Raw genomic sequence first — 2,500 nt, 5'->3', positions numbered from 1 at the left:
AGGTGATCTGATGGTGTTTACATTACTAACCTGATGGAGGTGATCTGATGGTGTTTACATTACTAATCAGATGGAGGTGATCTGATGGTGTTTACATTACTAATCAGATGGAGGTGATCTGATGGTGTTTACATTACTAATCAATCAGATGGAGGTGATCTGATGGTGTTTACATTACTAATCTGATGGTGATCTGTGATCTAATCAGATGGAGGTGATCTGATGGTTTTACATTACTAATCAGATGGAGGTGATCTGATGGTGTTTACATTACTAATCAGATGGAGGTGATCTGATGGTGTTTACATTACTAATCAGATGGAGGTGATCTGATGGTGTTTACATTACTAATCAGATGGAGGTGATCTGATGGTGTTTACATTACTAATCAGATGGAGGTGATCTGATGGTGTTTTACATTACTAATCAGATGGAGGTGATCTGATGGTGTTTACATTACTAATCATGATGGAGGTGATCTGATGGTGTTTACATTACTAACCTGATGGAGGTGATCTGATGGTGTTTACATTACTAATCAGATGGAGGTGATCTGATGATCTGATGTTTACATTACTAATCAGATGGAGGTGATCTGATGGTTTTTTTACATTACTAATCAGATGGAGGTGATCTGATGGTGTTTACATTACTAATCTGATGGAGGTGATCTGATGGTGTTTACATTACTAATCAGATGGAGGTGATCTGATGGTGTTTACATTACTAATCAGATGGAGGTGATCTGATGGTGTTTACATTACTAATCAGATGGAGGTGATCTGATGGTGTTTACATTACTAATCAGATGGAGGTGATCTGATGGTGTTTACATTACTAATCAGATGGAGGTGATCTGATGGTGTTTACATTACTAATCAGATGGAGGTGATCTGATGGTGTTTACATTACTAATCAGATGGAGGTGATCTGATGGTGTTTACATTACTAACCTGATGGAGGTGATCTGATGGTGATCTAATCAGATGATCTGATGGTGTTTACATTACTAATCAGATGGAGGTGATCTGATGGTGTTTACATTACTAATCAACCTGATGGAGGTGATCTGATGGTGTTTACATTACTAATCAGATGGAGGTGATCTGATGGTGTTTACATTACTAATCAGATGGAGGTGATCTGATGGTGTTTACATTACTAATCAGATGGACTAATCAGATGGATGGTGATCTGAGAGGGAGGTGATCTGTGGTGTTTACATTACTAATCAGATGGAGGTGATCTGATGGTGTTTACATTACTAATCAGATGGAGGTGATCTGATGGTGTTTACATTACTAATCAGATGGAGGTGATCTGATGGTGTTTACATTACTAATCAGATGGAGGTGATCTGATGGTGTTTACATTACTAATCAGATGGAGGTGATCTGATGGTGTTTACATTACTAATCAGATGGAGGTGATCTGATGGTGTTTTTACATTACTAATCAGATGGAGGTGATCTGATGGTGTTTACATTACTAATCAGATGGAGGTGATCTGATGGTGTTTACATTACTAATCAGATGGAGGTGATCTGAGGTGATCTGATGATCTGTGGTTTTACATTACTAATCAGATGGAGGTGATCTGATGGTGTTTACATTACTAATCAGATGGAGGTGATCTGATGGTGTTTTCTCTGAATCCACATGGTATTGAGATGATCTCAGATGACGTATTCAGTGACACTCAGTTTAAATGGTGATGATCATTGTGGTGATGGGGCGTGTCTGTGTGTGTGTGTCTTGTGTGTGTGTGTGTGTGTGTGTGTGTGTGTGTGTGTGTGTGTGTGTGTGTGTGTGTGTGTGTGTGTGTGTGTGTGTGTGTGTGTGTGTGTGTGTGTGTCTGTGTCTGTGTCTGTGTGTGTGTGTCAGATGTGGTGATTATTATCATGATGAAGATGATTTATTCTGCAACGGATCTTGACATACTAAATGTGCGTCCCAAATGCTAGCCTATTCCCTATATCCTGTGTACTTATGGGGCCATGAATCTCTGGTCAAATGAAGTGTTCTATATGGCCTGCCAAATGAGACACAGCCCCGGTTGAGCTTGATATATATATATATATCTTCCTCTTCACCCCAGAACATAACAGCTCCAAACTGTTTCATTCCAACGCATGACGACGGCTGAATTACACCATCAGCCAATCAAATCACAAACACCTCTCAGCTGCTGCCGTGGCTCCAGGCTCTGAATTAAAATGTAAATGTCATGATTGTGACCTGGTCTGTATCCCAAATTGAACTGTGGAGGGAATAGCGTGTCATTTGTGTGTGACACCTGATTTGGTCAGGGAGCAGGGAGACAGGAAGACAGGAAGTGAACTGGACCGTTTGACATCGGGTCGCCTTGTTAATGAATTTTAATAGGACTTATAACGACGTGGTGGAATTATTCCAGTCAGTGGTAAAAGAGGGGCGTGAGGGACACACATATTCTTGGAGGTACACACAGACACACACACACAGAAACACGCACACACGC

The sequence above is a fragment of the Oncorhynchus keta genome, unplaced genomic scaffold, assembly GCF_023373465.1.
Source record: "Oncorhynchus keta strain PuntledgeMale-10-30-2019 unplaced genomic scaffold, Oket_V2 Un_contig_1316_pilon_pilon, whole genome shotgun sequence".
In the NCBI taxonomy this organism is placed as follows: domain Eukaryota; kingdom Metazoa; phylum Chordata; class Actinopteri; order Salmoniformes; family Salmonidae; genus Oncorhynchus; species Oncorhynchus keta.
The sequence above is the reverse complement of the archived record's forward strand: the minus strand, read 5'-3'. Positions refer to the sequence as shown.